The sequence below is a fragment of the Pinus tabuliformis genome, chromosome 2_2 (assembly GCF_031772625.1).
Source record: "Pinus tabuliformis cultivar Carrire ecotype Pingquan chromosome 2_2, CPIR1, whole genome shotgun sequence".
In the NCBI taxonomy this organism is placed as follows: Eukaryota; Viridiplantae; Streptophyta; class Pinopsida; order Pinales; family Pinaceae; genus Pinus; species Pinus tabuliformis.
In genome coordinates, this window is record NC_142300.1 from 720,543,783 (window position 1) to 720,562,974 (window position 19,192).

General features: G+C 33.8%; 1 pseudogene; it reads left to right on the forward strand.

Annotated features, from left to right (window-relative positions):
- The first annotated feature begins 964 nt into the window (after positions 1 to 964).
- The window catches only part of LOC149194701 (monooxygenase 2-like), a 79,888-nt pseudogene continuing 61,660 nt past the window's right edge, over positions 965 to 19,192 (forward strand).

Sequence of the window (19,192 nt, forward strand, 5' to 3'; positions counted from 1 at the left end):
AAGAAAACTGTCATACATAGAGGCTGAAGCCTATACTTAGCTATCCCAGAAGAGAGACATCAACCAGCTAAAAAGCTATAATTGAACTGCCAAGAAGGGAAACCAGTTCTTAACCCAAGGTTTTCAAAAATATAGTTTTCCTACCCACGCAGGGGAAACTAGCGAAATAACAAGTTTTGAATTATTGTATCTAAAAAAATTGAAAAAGAAAACCCAGATGAAGATCTTAGAATTGTAGTGTTCACCCAAAAAACACCCATTAAAAGACAAAAATTGAAAAACAAGTCCCAGTGCACCTGAGACACGTGGCGGTTAAGTGGCAAGCACATGGCACATTGAAGGTCCGCAAGGTGGCAGTTCAGGTAGCGAGCACAAGTCATCGAGGTTCCTGTTAGGGACATGGTGGCAATAGAGGCTGCTCCTCCAGAATGAAACATATGTAATGTTCCATGGTGCCACTTGCCAGTGGCTGAGCTTCCGTGTCACCCGCCTGCGTCTCTGGTTGCTCTTCGTCGATGATGCAACAATATTCATCAATGACCTAATGCTTCTGTTGAGCCGGATCCATTTCCTTCCCTACGCATCTGGTTGGTAGTTCTGAGCTTCGTTCCCCTGCACCCTAAAGACTAGACTAAGCCAAATCCATTTTGGCCTTGGGTTGGTTACTCCCAGTAGCGATGTTGCCTCCCACCGCAATACTAGAGAGCCTCATTGCTTCTGTCTGGGTCTCACACGTTGCTCTGTGTTCCTCAGGTGCAGTAGTTTGAATGCCAATCTCAGAGTCACGAGCCTCCATATTTTGCTTCTCCTCATGAAAACTGATAGTAATGGTTGCAATGATGAGGGGCTGGTTCAGGGCAGAGCGAAAGGAAAATTTAGCGGTCTGGGAGTTTGGCAGAGGAGCTGGTGGAGTGCTGCTGGGAGAAGGGCCGGAGGTGGAGGGAGGCATAGCAGCGGCCCCTGAATGGAAGCGTCCTCTGCCACTACAAGTATTGGGGTAGCAGTGCGAGTGCTGCTCAGCCAGGGAGGAGGTGGTCTCCGAAGCCGGTGAGTGCCTGGAGTGGGATAGGCTACCTCTGTTCCCACCTCTACAACTACACATCCTGTGGTGCACCATTCTTTCGGAACTGGAAGGTGGGTTGTTATCCGAATTGGGCTCATAGGGCTGTCGCGTTGCAGCGGAGCTAACAGGAAAATCAATAGAAGGATGAGCTACCAGGGCTGTGGGGATATGAATTTGCAGATTCAAGCTGTGGGTAAAATGGATGCCCAAACTGAAGTCGATACAGCAATAAAGATAGCATCGTCTACCACTGGATGTGCGGGAGCTGGGCGCTGCCATTGCATGACAGCAAAAGCCTTGCAGGGGTTGAGGTTGCAGAGGAGGAATTGCAGGAGCGACAGAGGTGTTTTCCCAAGAGCCCATTGTTGCTTTGAGCCGATGTTGAGGTCAATTACCAGCGTGGTAGCAATATTCATTCAAGGCGCATTCATGGTTGTAGTTAATGCCTTGAATTTCTGTGCCATCTTGTGGGAGGCCATGTGCGTTCTCCACATGCCAACCCAGTTGGCAGCCACCTTGGCTACCACCATTTCCACCCGCATCCAGGGTATTATTAATAATTAATAAATATTAATACTAACAATTAATTATTATTATTATGAAATATTAAATATAATTATTAATTAATTATTACTTATAATGATTTATTGTTATTGATGAATTTTTAATTTTATATTATTAATTGTTAATTAATTCTTTTCTCTTCTTTTCTTTTTTGTTAATTAAATGTAAACTTAAAGTTATTAACTAATTATTAATTATTAATGATAATTAATATTAATTAGAATCAATAGTTACAACACACCGAGTATCATTTGTAATTAATTGATCAATTAATTAAGTTATTAGTTAATTTATTAATTAATTAATAGTTCATTGTTAAGTACCAATTAATTAGTTCATTATTAATTATCAAATAAACTTAACCTTATTTTATTTCATTAATTAATAATTATTATTATTTAATAGTAATTGATATTAATTAGTAATATATATATATTAATTAATTAATAATTAACAATATTTAATTATTAATTAACAAAAATTAATAATGGTTAACTACTTATTTTCAATTGTGATTCATAGTCACTAAGTGGCTATTTATCCGTCTGAAGAGATCTATCCACCGGCTTATCAATTCTAAAACCCCAAGGTATTATAAACCCAAGGGAATAATATTAAACCCAAGGTATTATAAACCCAAGGTATATAAACCTTAAGAGAAATATTATAAACACTAAACTAAACATGGTTTGACTAAGGTTGACCACTGTTAATTTTCATATTGACACAATATTTGTCACAATGTGATGCTGGAATATGGTTGACCACGATTTATTTTCATATTGAGGCAACATTTCTCACAATGCGACGTCAGACATTGGTTGGCCATGGTTGATCATGGTTCATTTCCATATTGAGACAATCTTTGTCACAATGTGGCATTAGACCATGGGTGACCTTGTATGGCCATGGTTGTCTCAATGTGATTTTGGACAAAGAGAAAATATTTGTCACAATGTGACCATGGTTATTGACCATGGTTGACCAATATTGACAATGGTCGATTTCCATATTGAGACAATATTTGTCACAATGCGACGTGATAACATCGCTGACCATGGTTCATTTTAATATTGAGACAATCGTTGTCAAAATGTGACATTAGTTGATTTTCATATTGAGGAAATATTTTTGATAATGTAGCATTGGACCATGGTTGAGCATGATTATAAACCCAATGGATTTATAATAAACCCAAAGATTAATATGATCTACCCCATGAATAATATTATACCCTAGGAATATCAACCCTTAGGTTAATAAAATGAAGGGATTGATATTATAAACTAAAGGGATTAATATTATAAGCTGAAGGGATTGATATTAAAAACCCAAGGGAATAGTATCAAACCGAAGGGATAAATATTATAAAACCAAGGTATAATACCCTAAAATAAACATGGTTGACCATCATATTGAGATAATATTTTGCACAATGTGACATTCGGCCATCGTTGACCATGGTTGATCATGATTCTAAACCCAAAGGTTTGGTATTAAACCCTAGTATTAATATTATAAATCCTATGAATAATTTTATACCATAGGAATATGAATCCTTAGATTAATAAACCAAAGGGATTGATATTATCAACCCAAGAGTATAATAAACCCAAGCGATTGATATTATAAACCCAAGGGACCAATTCTAAAACACCATGATATTATAAACACTAAAATAAGCATGGTTAACCATGACGAACCATGGTTGATTTTCATACTAGCACAATCTTTGTCACAATGTGATGTTGGACTATGCTTGACCATGATTGATTTTCATATTGAAACATTTATCACAAAGCAAGGCCAGATAATTGTTGACCATGGTTGACAATGGTTGATTTTAATATTGACAAAATCGTTGTCACAATGTGGCATTGGTTGATTTTCCTATTAAGAAAATCTTTGTCATAATGTGATGTTGGACCATGGTTGACCATGATTATAAAATAAATTGATTTATATTAAACCTAATGATTAATATTATAAATCTTATGAATAATATTATACCCTAAGAATATGAACCCTTAGATTAATAAACCCAAGGGAATAGTATTTAAAACCCAAGAGATTATAAAAGCAACGAAATTAAATTAAGCCAAATGGATAAATAGTATAAACGCAAGGTATAAAAGCCATAACATAAATATTATAAACCCTGAAATAAATATGTTTTGCCCATGTTTTACCATAATTGATTTTCATACCGAGACAATCTTTGTTACAATGCGGTGTGAGAACATGGTTGACAATAGTTGGTTTCCATAGTGAGACAATCTTTGGTAAAATATGACATTGGACCATCGTTGACCATGCTTCACCATGATTGTAAATGAGGGAATTTAAATTATGATGGCTGACCATGGTTTATTTTCACATTGAGACAATCATTGTCACAATTCGACATTAGTTGATTTTCATATTGATAAATATTTTTAAGAATGTGACTTTTGACCATGGTTGACCATGATTATAAACCTAATGGATTTATTGTAAACTCAAAGGTTAATATTATAGACCCTATGAACAATATTATACCCTAGGACTATGAACCCTTAGATTAATAAACCCAACTGATTGATATTATAAATCCAAGGGAATAATAAACCTAAGGGATTAATTATAAAACCCAAAGATATTATAAAACCGTGAGAAAAATATTAAACCCAAAGGATTAATATTATAAACTCAAGGTATATAAACACTAAGATGAATATTATAAACCCTAACATAAACATGCTTCACTGCAGTTGACCATGGTTCATTATCATATTGAGACAATCTCTGTCACAACGTGACGTTGGGTCATGGTCGACCATCATTGATTTTCATATCAAGACGATCGTTGTCACATGGCGACGTTGGATCATGTTTGATTTTCATATTGAGAAAGTATTTGTCATAATATCATGTTGGACCATGGTTCACCATGGTTGAAACCATGCTTATAAACACAACAAATTTACATTAAACACGAGGATTTATATTTTAAACCCTATGAATAATATTTCACCCTAGGAGAATGAACCCTTAAATTAATAAACCCAAGAGATTAATATTATAAACTCAACGAAATAATAAACTGAATGGAGTAATATTAAACCCAAGGGATTAATACTAAAATCCCAAGGGATTACAAACCCAAGGTAGTCATACTAAACTGAAGGGATAATGCCTTACATTAATAAGTCCAAGGGATTGATATTATAAACCCAGTGGGCTAATAAACGCGAGGGATTAATACTAAAAACAAAAGGAATAATATTAAACGCTTAGGTTTAATATCATTAATCCAAGGTATATAAACCCTATGATAAATATTATAAACCCTAAAATAAACATGGTTGGCCATGGTTGATTTACATCTCAACAAAATCTTTGTCACAATGTGATGCTTGACCATCGTTGACCATGATTGATTTTCATACCAACACAATCTTTGTTACAAAGTGACACTTGACCATGGTTGATTTTTATATTGAGATAATGTTTGTTACAATGCGATGTTGGACCATGGTTGACCATGATTGATTTTTTCATTCAGATAATTTTTTTCACAATAATATGTTGAACCATGTTTAACTATGGCTGACCATAGTTCATTTTCATAGTGAAACAATCTTTGCAACAATGTGACGTTGGACCATGGTTGACCATTGGTGACCATGGTTGTCATAATGTAATGTTGGATTAAGAGATAATGTTCATCACAATGTGACGATGATTATTAACCACGGTTAACTATGGTTGACCATGGGTAGCCATGGTTGATTTACATATTAAGATAATATTTGTCACAATGTGATCATGATTTTTGGCCACGGTTAACCATGGCTAACCATGACTGAGTGTTAATCTTAGGTATGTTCTATGCTAGAGCAATTTATTTTAATTTTCACAATTAGCTCAATATCTTTTCCACATTAGCAATCACATCATCATTAAAGTAAACTGCAGATAGAACATAAATATAAAATGCAAAAGACAAGCCAAGACAAGAAGACACAAGATGTGGCACTAGCCAGGAACAAACCCCAATGCGGGGAAACCCTTAATAAATTATTCTTCTGTGTTCTTTAATATTCTAGCAGAGAGAGAGAGAGAGATAGTACATTTACAACAGAAGTCAACATTTTGACTTTCTATATCTACATGAGATTAGTTGAAGACATGTTGCTTCAACTAATTCTCCAAGGTGACTCCTTCACCCATCACAGTTCTGCATCTCATCCACTTGTTGCACCTCACCATGCTGCACCATGTTGTACTTATCATCACAGGGCTAGACCTTAATGACCATGCTATGCACTTCATGATGTTGTTTCTGTTACTATGCTGCTTCAATCATTGAGTTTCTCCTATCACGGATCTGCACCCAATGTTGTACTCATCGCTGATCTGCACTCAATGACTGCTATGCTGCATTTCATCATAATTTATTAATTATGATTGTACCTATCACTGTACTGCATTATGTGCTATTGCTGCACCATGTTGTCATCCTGAAATATGTGTTGGCTGCACCTTTCTTGCTTGTTGTCCCTACCTTTCTTGTTGTCCTTAGCATGCTAACTGTCCCTTGCATGCTTGTTGTTGCATGCTAACTGTCCCTTGCATGCTAGCTATAACATTTCATGCTTGGTGTATTTGCTGCTAAGTACCATACAACTATCCCAATGTTAGTTAGTTATCCCTTGCATGCTGCCCTCCTCCAAAGATAGATGTTCCAGTTGTTCTGGCAGTTCCTGGTAGTTTCGGCAGTTCTGGTAGTTAAGGCTTTTCCGACAATTCTGACTTTTCTGGCTTTTCAGGTAGTTTAGGCTTTTTCGCCAGTTTCGGCTTTTCCGACTCTTCCGACAGTTCTGCTTTTTTGGCAATTTCAGCTTTCTGGTAGTTCTGCCTTTTCAGGCAGTTCTGACTTCCAGTAGTTCCGGCTTTTCCAGCAATTCCAGCTTTTATGGCAGTTCAGGCTTTTCCGACAGTTCTGGCTTTCCTGACTTTTCTGGCTTTTCCGGAAGTTCCAGATTTTCTAGTAGTTCCAGCTTTTCTGGCAATTCCGGCTTTTCCGGTAGTTTCAACTTTTCCAGCAGTTCCGGTAGTTCCAACTTTTCCGGCAATTCTGGCTTTTCCGACACTTCCAGCTTTTTGAGAAATGTAGAGTGAATGTGTGTGTGACAAATGACTTCGAGTCCTATTCTATTTATACTAAATATAGAGGTTGAATAGACATGATTGTTGGGCTTTTGAGAGTACATAAGTTGCTGGCCGACTTGACAATTTGTCCATAATCAAAATAAATTCATATCTTCATAAATACTTATCTGAATCGGATGATCTTTAGATTAATCCTACACGTCTCGATGAGAGGGATCCAAGAAAAATATCAATTTCCATAAATAAGATGACCCACATGGAGTTTGGCCCTGGTTGCCAATTTTAACACTCAACATGGCTGATTTTCATATTTAATAATTCATTAATAATAAAATATTTTATTGAATTATTGATTAATTAATCGTTAATTATTATTCTTACCAACTAAATATTATTATTAATAATTATGAGATATTAATTATTAATTATTATTATTATTACCAAATAAATATTATTATTAACAACTATGAGATATTAATTATTAATTATTTATTTGTAATAATCGATTATTAATGGTGTTTTCTTTAAGAATATCAATTAATATTAGTTTTTGTGACACCATAGTGTTCCACCTCTCAATGGGAGTATGCTACAATCAGTAGTTTAACTTATGGGATGATGGACTTGTGTTATAGCCATGTATCATATTGTTTAAGCCTTGTATCTCATGTATTATCACTGTGATTATTTTCAAACCATTTTTCCATGTATGTGCTGAGTCTCTTATATGTGATTCAATGGAAATGGGAAAGAAAATATGACATACAGTAGAGTGGAGAAGATGTTTGTAGCCCATGACATTTTCATAGGGAGTATGATCAACTTGGAGAAGGCATGGTGTTATACCTATTATGCATTTCCCCTTTACATTGATGTCAAAGGGGGAGAGAGTATTCATCTTAGTTTCGAAATTTAGGTTTAGGAAGGAAGATTAGGTTTAGGTTAACATAAATGTCAAATGAGAATCTTGTTGGAATTGTATTGTTTCCATCTTAGCTTTGTAATTATGACTTCTATGCTTTGTAGTGGTCCAACGTATGATTTTCCATGAGTATTATAGTATCTAAAGCTTGTGCGTTGATGTCCTAAATTTGAATTACAAATGTGGTTGGAGAGGGTGTCTTTGGAAGAGTTAATGTAGGTAACAACCTCAAAGGCATGCTACAATGAAGAAAAGTGCCTCAAAGGTGTGTTGTAGCAATAATGAAGTTATATTCCTAGAAAGTGTGTTACAACACATGTTATGTGTATCGATGGTGTTTTATGACCAGTAAGTGGAATTTCCTAAACTATGCAAGCACTAAAGCCAACTCCAAGGAAAATTCTTATGGTATTTTCTCACAGTAAAGGGTTTAATAGTATAAGAAGGTTTTCTCCTCATCTATAAGGTGATCAAAGTTTAAAAGTGAAGGAGAAACATTATATATAGGAGAATTACTTGAGGAGTTATGTTCGGATGGACAAAAAGAGTGTGCCATTGAGAGGGAATTGAGAGAAGCAGTGTGGTTGTAGGACCATATTAAATATCTAAATTAAATGATATTTTACTATGCATGTCCCAGACAGTGTTGTTTGTAAGTAGCAATTATTAGAGAGGAGAATAAGTTGTACAGGATTTTGTGATAAAGAGAGAGGACTTTCTATTGAGATTTATTGATAATTTATCGAGATTGTGCTATAGAGAGAGTTCCTTTGATGATTGGGGTACAATCTGAAATATTTTAAAAAGTGGCCACAGAGACTTTGAGGAGGTAGTGGAATCCAACAAGTCATGCATTTCCAAGATAGGGGTAGTGGCTCCTTGATGGTAGTGGCCAACTAAATTTTTAAAGGGGTGGTGGTTCCTTGACTAAATTGTTACAGGGGTACTGGCTCCTTGCTAGTGGTAGCCAACTAATCTTTGTATTACAAGATTACTAATTAATAATAGATTTATAGGAATGAAATAGTGATACGGTGGTTTTTCTCCCTTCGAGGTTTCCACCAAAAATATATTATATCTCATTGTTAATTATTGTTTTATGTGTGATGTCTCTTATATGTTGATTCTTGATGTAGTTGAATGTTCAAATTACTACTTATATGTTGAGTTATTAGTCATTTAATATATTAGTGAACAAAAATAAAAAATAAAAGTTTATAATTTCCGCCACTACTGACTCATCCCCTCCATCTCAGTAGTGATCTACATTTATAATACTTGGCAGTGGAAAGACCTCCCCTTCCCATTTTTATCATTTGGCAATGAATTTTGTCAAACAGAAATTGTAGAAAATACAATTTGTTTTAGGCTTTAGTGATAGATGACATAGGGATGTTAAGAGACCTAGAATTGTCTAGGTTACATAGACATTAGTATGAAGACCAAGAACTTGGGAAACCATGGAAAAACACAACTTGGGCATAGAACTAGGATATATAATGTCATAAGGGGGATAACTGAACAGGGAAAACACTCATTCTTTAAAATAGTTTTTGACCATTTTTTGCTTGACATATGGAGCGAGAATTCCACTTTTATTACAATGTAGGCTTTGTTTATTCCTTGTAGACCGCCCTTTTCTGGAAAAAACAACATGTTTTCAATAAAATATGTTTTGTTTTAATTATTACCTTTCCCTCTTGAGATGAGACAATAACTATTTTATTTGAAAAGTACCGGTTTACATACCAGGACACCATTTATGTAAAGTGATATACTTGTGGGACAACAACCGGGAAATGTTTTGATGTAGATAGGTTATTGTGTCCCCCTATCACATCACAGGTACTCCGAACCACCCAAATCCATTTTTTCATATCATAAGTGGTTATCAAATGATACAAAATAATGTATCCCCTGTTGGAAACAATGTTAACACTAAAAGGGGAGTGAATTAGCATTAAGTCTAATTTTTAACTTTTTATGCCAATTTACTTTTCATATTTAAACTTGGAAAAATTCCATATAACCAACAACAACATATCATGTGGCAATAATATGAAATCAACATACAAGCACACACCATGAGCATCATACATGTGAGACACAAGGATTTATGTGGAAACCCTTTCGGGAGGAACCACCAAATCTTTTTGTTGTTATTGATGTAAAATGAGAGCACTTACTTTATTACATCAATATGTTTTGTGAGCCACCACTGACAGGAAGCACCAACTCCCTCATTTTTTAGACACGTATCCAAATTACTAAAAGCATCATTATAATTCCAAGGTAATAATATTAAACCTAGGGGATCAATATTATAAACCAAGGCATATAAACCCTAAGATAAATATTATAAACTCAAGGGGTTAAAACTAAAAACCCAAGGGATTATAAAACCAAGGAAGTAATATTAAAACCAAGGGATAAATATTGCAAACCTAGGGTATATAAACCTTAAAATAAATATTATAAACCCTAAAATAAACATGTTTGACCATGGTTTATTTTTATAATGACACAACCTTTGTCACAATGTGACATTGGACTATGGTTTACCATGATTGATTTTCATATTGTGACTACATTTGTCACAATGTGACATTAGATAATGGTTGGCCATGGTTGACAATGGTTCATTTTCATATTGAGACAATATTTGTCAAAATCTGATATTGGACCATGGTTGACCATGGTTATCACAATGTGACATTGGACCAAAAGACAATCTTTCATATAATGTAAAATTGGACCATCGTTGACCATGGTTGGCTATGATCTTAAACAAAAGGGATTTATATTAAGCGCTAGAATTAATATTATAAACCTTATGAATAATATTATACCCTAGGAATATGAACCCTTAGATTAATAAACCTAGGGGATTGATAATATAAACCCAAGGGAATAATAAACCCAAAAGATCAATTCTAAAACCCCAAGGTATTATAAACCAAAGGGAATAATATTAAAGATCAATATTATAAACTCAATGTATATAAAGCCTAAGATAAATACCATAAACCCTAAAATAAACATGCTTGATGACAATTGATTTTCAAATTGACATAATCTTTTTCACAATGTGAAGTTGGACTGTGGTTGGTCATGATTGATATTTATATTGAGACAATCTTTGTCACAATTTGATATTGGACTATGGTTGACCATGAATGACCATGGTTGCCATAATGTGGCATTGGACCAAGAGACAATCTTTGTCAGAATGTGACCATGGTCGGTTTCCATATTGAGACAATCGTTGTCAAAATGTGACCATGGTTGGTTTCCATATTGAGACAATCTTTGTCACAATGCAATGCTAGAACATGGTTAACCATGGTTTATTTTCATATTGATACAATCATTGTCACAATGCAACATTGGTTGATTTTCATATTGAGAAATTTGTGATAATGTGATGTTGGACCTTGGTTGACCATGATTATAAGCCCAATAGATTTATATTAAACCCAAAGATTAATATTATAAACCCTATGATAAATATTATACCCTAGCTATATAAGCCCTTAGATTAATAAACCCAAGCGATGTATATTGTAAACCCAAGGTATATAAAACTTAACATAAATACTATAAAACATAAAATAAACATGGTACATCATGATTTATTTTAATATTGACATGATGTTTGGCATAATGTGCCATGGATTAGCGTTGACCATGTTTGACCATGATTCTAAACCCACGAGATTTATATAAAATGCTAGGATTAATATTTTACACCCTATGAAAAATATTATACCCTAGGAATATGAACCCTTAGATTAATAAACACATGGAATTGATATTATAAACCCAAGGGAATAATAATCCCAATGGATCAATTCTAAAACCTCAAGGTATTATAAACCCAAGGGAATAATATTACACCCAAGGGAATAATATTACACACAAGGGATTAATATTATAAACTGAAGGTATATAAAGCCTATGATAAATATTATAAACCCTAAAATAAATATCATTGACTATAGTTGACCACAATTAGTTTTCATATTGACAAAATCTTTGTCAAAATCTAACGTTGGACTATGGTTGACCATGATTGATTTTCATATTGAGACAACATTTCTCACGATGTGACGTTGGACATTAGTTAGCAATCGTTGACCATGGTTGACTTCTATATTGAGACAATCTCTGTCACAATGTGACATTGGACAATGGCTGACCATCTTTGTAACAATGGGACCATGTTTGACCATGATTCACCATGGTTCATTTTGATATTGAGCCAATCTTTGTCACAATGCTATGTTGGAACATCATTGTCCGTGGTTGATTTTTGTATTGAGACAATCAATGTCACAATGCTACGTTGTTTGATTTTCATATTGATCAAAGCTTTGTAATCATATGATGTTGGACCATGGTTGACCATGATTATAAACCCAATGGATTTATAATAAACCGAAATATTAATATTATAAACCCTATGACTAATATTATACCCTAGGAATGTGAACCCTTAGATTAGTAAACCCAAGGGATTGATATTATAAACCCAAGGGATTAATACTAAAAACCCAAGAAAATAATATTAAACCTAAGGGATAAATATTATAAAACCAAGGTATAAAACCCTAAGATAAATATTATAAATCGTAAAATAGACATGGTCTACAATGCCTTACCATCATTGATTTTAATACTATGACAATCTTTGTCACTATGCGACATTCTACCATGGTTTAGCATGGTTATTTTCCATATTGAGACAATCTTTTGGAACAATGTAACATTGGACCATCATTGACCATGGTTGATCATGATTCTAAACCCAAGGGATTTATATTAAACCCTAGGATTAATATTATAAACCATATGAATAATATTATACCCTAGGAATATGAATCCTTAGATTAATAAACCCAATGGATTGATATTAAAATCCCAAGGGTATAATAAACCCAAGGGATTGATATTATAACCCCAAGGGTATAATAAACGCAAGGGATCAATTCTAAAACCCCAGGGTATTATGAACCTAAGGAAATAATATTAAACCCAAGGGATTAATATTATAAACCCAAGGTATATAATCAATAAGACAAATATTATAAACCATAAAATAAACTTGGTTAACGATGATTGACCACGATTGATTTTCATATTGGCAGAATCTTTGTCACAATGTGACGTTGGACTATGTTTTACCATGATTGATTTTCATATTGAGACAAAATTTGTTACAATGTGACATTGGACAATGGTTGGCCATGTTTCACCATGGTTGATTTTCATATTGAGACAATCTTTATCACAATGCGACATTGCACCATAGCTAATCATGGATGACCATGGTTGTCACAATTCATTAGACCAAGAGACAATATTTCTCATAATGTGACCATGTTTATTTAGCATGGTTTACCATGATTTACAATGGCTTATTTTCATATTGAAACAATATTTCTCATAATGTGACCATGTTGATTTACCATGGTTTACCATGATTTACCATGGTTTATTTTCATATTGAAACAATATTTTTCAGAATGCGACATTAGAACATGGTTAACCATGTTTGATTCTCATATTGAGACAAGCATTGTCACAATGCGACATTGGTTGATTTTCCTATTGAGAAAATATCTGTCACAATGTGTCGTTGGACCATGGTTGACCATGGTTATAAACCAAATGGATTTATATTAAACCTAATGTTTAATATTATAAACCCTATGAATAATATTATACCGTAAGAAGATTAACCCTTACATTAATAAACCCAAGGGAATAATACTAAAAACCCAAGAGATTATAAACCCAAGGGAATAAAATTAAACCCAAGGGATAAATATTATAAACTCAAGGTATAAAAACCCTAGATAAATATTATAAACCCTAAAATTAACATGGTTAACCATGCCTTACCATCATTGATTTTCATACCATGGCTGTCTTTGTCATAATGTGGCATTGGACCATGGTTGATTTTCATATTGAGACAGTCTTTGGAAAATGTGACATCGGACAATCATTGACCATTTTTTACCATGATTGTAAACCATGGGATTTAAACTATGATGGTTGACCATGGTTGATTTTTATATTGATACAATCATTGCCACAATGCGATATTAGTTGATTTTGATATTGACATTTTTTTTTTCACAAATGTGATCTTCGACCATGGTTGACCATGATTACAAACCTAATGGATTCATATTAAACCTAAAGATTAATATTATAAACCCTATGAATAATATTATACATAGGAATATGAACCCTTAGATTAATAAACAAAAGAGATTGATATTATATACCTCAGGGATCAATTCTAAAACCCAATGGTATTATAAACCATTGGGAATAATATTAATCCATGGTATTAATATTATGAACTCAAGGTATATAAACCCTAAGATAAATATTATAAACCCTAAAATAAACATTATTACGACTGTAGTTGACCATGGCTCATTTTCATATTGAGACAATCTTTGTCATAACATGACATTAGACCATGGTTGATCATGGTTGAGCATCATTGGTTTTCATATGGAGATGATCTTTATGACATCGCGACATTGGACCATGTTTGCTTTTCATATTTTGAAAATATTTGTCACATTGTGATGTTGGAATGTGGTTGACCATGTTTGCAATTTTGATTATAAACCCAAGGTCTAAACCCTTACATTAATAAACCCAAGGAATTGATATTATAAATCCAAGGGACTAATAAATGCAAGGGATTAATACTAAAAACCAAAGGGAATAATATTAAACCCTTGGGTTTAATATTATAAACCCAAGGTATATAAACCCTATTAAATATTATAAACCCTAAAATAAACATGGTTGACCATTGTTTATTTACATATTGACAAAATCTTTATCACAATGTTATGTTTGACCATCGTTGACCATGATTGATTTTCATACCAAGACAACCTTTGTTACAATGTGACTTTGGACCATCGTTGATTTTTATATTGAGATAATATTTGTCACAGTGCGATGTTGGACCATGGTTGGCCATGATTGATTTGTATATTGAGACAATCTTTGTCACAATAATATGTTGAGCCATGTTTGACCATGGTTGAATTCATACTGAAACAATATTTGCAACAATGTGACGTTTGAGCATCGTTGACCATTAATGACCATGGTTGTCATAATGTAACTTTGGACCAAGAAATAATCTTCCTCATAATGTGACAATGATTATTGACCATTGTTAACGATGATTTATTTTCATATTGAGACAATCTTTGTCACAATACGACGTTGGAGCACGGCTGACCATAGATGAAAATGGTTGATTTTCATATTTAATAATAATTAGTAATTAATGAATAATCAAATATTATTAATTATTGATCAAATAATTATTGTCTATTATTATTGACAATTAAATATTATTATTAATAATTATTATATATTAATTATTAATTAATAATTTTTCATAATTGATTATTAATTATTGATTAGTTAATTATTAAATATTAATACTAATATTATTAATCATTGATAATCTAGTCCTCAGCCACAAGCAAAGAAGTTTCTTATTATTGAAATGATAGAGACGATTACAGTAGGTGGTTTTCACCCACATTGTATTTCCACCTTATATCTTGTTTTCATGTGTGTGATTATTTGTTCTATTTTTACTGCACTTGGTTATTGTTTATATGGCTCTGATGCACTGATTAAAGATCAAACATTTGATGAATTAATTGAATCATAAGTTTGCAGGATATACACTAGTTTCCTTAAACACAGTTGCGTATACATGCGAGTTCCATTAATTGAAGTAGCGTATATAAATCTGAATTTGGAAATGAAAAATAATTGACTTGATAATACTAATTTGCCCCCCCACCCTCAGTATTATTTCCAACAATTGGAATCTGAGCAGGTCCTTCAGAAGAATCTTGATCGCTTGAAGGAAGATCCATGATCATGATTGATCAAGAAAGAGAGGGATCCATCAAACCACCAATCTTTGACGGAAGAAAATTTGATTATTACAAGATAAGAACCACAACCTATCTTCAGTCTCTTGGAACAGATGTCTGGGAAATTATGGAAGGAGGATATGCATTTCCATCAGAAATTCCTACAGATGCGGAAGGTAAAAAGAAATATGAAACCAATGCCAAAGTTTTTACTACATTATTGGGAACTCTGTCACAATCACAATTTGTCAATGTTATGCAGCTCAAATCTGCCAAAGAAATATGGGTCAAAATTGTTCTAAGCTATGAAGGAGACTCTCAGGTAAAACGTACAAAACTGCAAACTCTCAGAATTCAATATGGAACTCTCAAAATGCACAATGATGAAAGTATATCTAGTTACTTCTTACGTATAGATGAGATTGTTAATTGCATGAAGAATTTGGGTGAAGAGATAAAATAAGTTACTTTAGTTGAAAAGGTTTTAAGATCCTTGTCTGCTAAGTTTGAATCAAAAGTATCTGCCATAGAAGAAAAGAAAGATCTTCAGACTATTACTATGACACAACTGCATGGAATCTTAACTACTTTAAAGATGAGAAAAGGAGGTCCATCAGATATGAGAGAAGCCACATTCAAAGCTTCAAGAAAAGAAGAACTTAACGGATCTGAAGGAGAAGAAGACGCAAACTTTGTCAAGAACCTTCAATGGGGTTCCGAAAGATTCAGTGGTAAACTACCCTTCAAATTTTTTTCTTGTGGAAGAGTCAATCATTATGCTTCCAAATTTCCTCATAAAGATAAGGTTGATAAAGGTAAGGAAACTACAAAATGGAATAGAAAACAAAATGTAAGTAAGAAGAGCTACTATACGCATGAAGATAGCGATGGTTTATCAAATAGTGATGGAGATGAAAATAGTAATGACTATAGACATCTGATGGATTTTGAAGATGGTGATTTGTTGGATGATTTAGATGAAGATGACCTTTATGAAGAAACATATAAACTCAAAATCTATATAGAAGAAAAGAATATGATTATAGATATTGAGAAAACAAAAGCTCTCAATCTTAGATTTACTAAAGGATCAGAAACCTTAAATGAAATCATGAAAGTGAAGCATTCTCCTCTGATAAAGACAGGTCTTGGATATACTGAAGAAGCATCTCAAGCATAGAAGTCGTCAACCTCCACTAAAAGCTACCTTGATGCAGCAAAGAGAAGTGAACAGTTTTACAAGCAAAGGCATAACGAAGATCATCAAGTAAATTGGGTTCAATCTACTTCAAGGATGAACAGAAGCTACAACCAACCTCAGGTAAAACATGCTCAATCTGCTTCAAGAATGAATATCAATAGAAACTACAATCACCAGTTCAATATATTTGATAATCGCAGGAACTTCTTTAATGGCCAATGTTTTTCATGTCATAACTTTGGACACAAAGCTGCTCAATGTGTTGCTTACAAAACCATCATGACTAGAGAAGCACAAAATCAAAGGAATGTGACAAGGGTCATGAAAAGGGCCTACAATAACTTTTCTCTTCTTGAAAATGAAATAGAATGCTCTATCTATAAAAACTTCGGTCATGAAGAAACTGAATACATGACTAAATTTCGGCAAAAATCTCAGAAGGAGCAAACTTCATTAAGTCCCAAAATATGGAGAAAGAAAGAACCGCAAATAGAAAGATGTGGTATAGCATTATATGCAACAGGACAAGAAAATCAATGGTACATCAACAGTGGATGCTCAAAACACATGACAGATGACAAAGAAAAACTTCATTCATATAATGCCTTAGAAAAGGAAAAGAAGGTCTCATTTGGAAATGACACTCCTGCTGTCATAAAAGGTAAAGGCTCTGTTCTCTTAAAAGAAAAAGTTAAAGCTGGGAATGTTATGTATGTTGATGGTATAAAGCATAACCTGTTGAGTTTCAGTCAAATGTGTGATGAAGGAAATGAAGTAGTATTTAGATCAAATGGATGTGTTGTTCGTGAGCTTGATACAGGAGAAACAATGATCAAAGGTATAAGAACTCCAAACAACTTATACATACTCAAGGGCGGACAACAACAGTGCTATCTAAGAAAAAATGATGAACATTGGCTATGACATAGAAGATTGGGGCATCTAATCTTCCCTCAAATAAGAAAAGTGTGCAGATTCTAGGCTATTCATGATCTTCCCGGTATCAGCATTACAAAAATACAATATGCAAATCATGTCAATTTGGTAAGAAAACCAGAGCACATTTCCTTAAAAATGAAGGATCATCTAGTAAGCCTCTTGAACTTGTTCATACTGATTTATGTGGACCATCAAGGAAAAAGTCACCTCATGGAGAAGAATACTTTATATTGTTCATTGACGATTTTTCCAGAATGTGTTGGATAGGACTTCTAAAGCATAAAGATGAAGCATTTGAAATTTTCAAAGCCTTCAAAGCTTTGGTTAAAAATGAATCAGATCGAAAAATCAAATGCCTCAGATCTGATCAAGGAGGGGAATTTACCTCAAATGAATTCTTCGACTGTTGTGAAGAACATGGAATAAAAAGGGAATTCTCCACTGCAAGGACTCCTCAGCAAAATGAAGTGGTAGAAAGGATGAGTAGAACTATTCAACAAATGGCTCGTGCTATGCTAGATGAGTCTGGAACTCCTGCTACCTTCTGGGGTGAAGCTGCATTCGCTGCCGTCACTATTCTCAACAAAGAAAATGTTCCGGTAAACATCACTCAAACTCCACATGAACTTTCGTATGGTAAGACTCCTACTGTAAAATACTTCAAAGTTATTGGAAGCAAATGTTACATGAAAAGGGCTGATGAAAAACTTTGTAAGTTTGAGCCCAGACCAGATGAAGGTATTCTCCTTCGTTACTCTTCCCGAAGTAAAGGATATAAATGTTTTAATAAAAGACTTGGGAAAATCATTGAATGTATTGATGTTGTTGGTGATGAAGCATGCAAAAATAAAAAACAAATAAAAACAGAAGATTATAAAGAAGATGAGGATTATCCTCCCACATCAAATCAGACTAATTCTGAACAAGAAACCAATGAAGCAGCTGAAGAAGAGATAACGGTAGAAGAAAAGACTTCGTCCAGGTATGTTCAGAAAAATAATCCAGAAGCTCAAATCTTAGGAGAAAAGGGGTAGGTGTGCAGACTAGAAGAACCATTGGCGAAGCTTCAAGCTACCTATCATTACTATCTTCCACTAAACCTCAAAATGTAAATGAAGCATGCAGAGATGAATGTTGGGTCAAGGTGATGAATGAGGAACTTGAGAAAATTGAAAAGAAAAATACTTGGGAATTAGTTCCTAGACCTCATGATAAGAAGATCATGGGAACTAAATGGATATTCAAAAAAAAGCTGAACGAAAATGGAGAATTTATTAGAAATAAGGCCAAACTTTTTTGTAAAGGATCTGCTCAACAAGAAGGTATAGACTTTGAAGAAACTTTTGCACCTATTGCTAGACTTGAAGCTATAAGAATGTTCCTTTCTCTTTCTAATTTTCAGAAATTTAAAG